The sequence below is a fragment of the Chinchilla lanigera genome, unplaced genomic scaffold, assembly GCF_000276665.1.
Source record: "Chinchilla lanigera isolate Chin_1 unplaced genomic scaffold, ChiLan1.0 scaffold00007, whole genome shotgun sequence".
NCBI classification, from domain to species: domain Eukaryota; kingdom Metazoa; phylum Chordata; class Mammalia; order Rodentia; family Chinchillidae; genus Chinchilla; species Chinchilla lanigera.
Genome location: NW_004955408.1, coordinates 2,498,612 through 2,499,303, shown reverse-complemented (window position 1 = coordinate 2,499,303; position 692 = coordinate 2,498,612).

Genomic DNA, 692 nt, shown 5'->3' with positions numbered 1-692 from the left:
GGGAAGGGGACCCCAGCTACTCTCCAGGGTCTGAGAGGCATAAAGGTTTTGGCAGAGAACCCGGCCTCCAAGGAGCTTTGACACCAAGTGTCACCACGCATGACCTGGGACGAGTCCCTTCCCCTTTGCCTGAAGGGCTACCTGGTGCCTGGGCCAGAGATGGCCCCTGGAACAGCTAAGGGACAGTTACTTCGTGTCACCTGCAGCAGGGCCAACTCCCCATGCTAGCCAGCGGGGCAAAGTGACCCACCTCAAGGCCCAGGTCCAGCAGCGGCTGAGAGCACCTCGTGTGCGGTAAACGTGGGGGCTGGGCTGCTGGCGTCCCCAGGTCTGCAGGGCCACCAACCTGCTGGGCACAGCCTCTCGGCTGCTGGCAATCCTGCACAGAGCAGGAGGCACGGCCCAGTGGGTACCACGGGCACCGCAAGGTTCCTTTCGTGCAGGCTGTGTCCCCAGCAGAAGCCTTCTCACTCACCCGTGCATTCTCCCACCCCAGACTGTCCCCTCACCCTCAGCAGCCCTCCACCCTCACCCTTCAGTCCAGCCTGCACCTCACCCTGTTCCACCTCTGGTCTGGGAGCCGAGAGGGGAGCCCGGAAAGGTTGAGGGGCCCCAGGCCTCAGAATTTATTCCTTAACGGTCCTGATCACCTCTTTCTTCTCCCAGGAAAAGCAGACACAGAAACAAGGTAC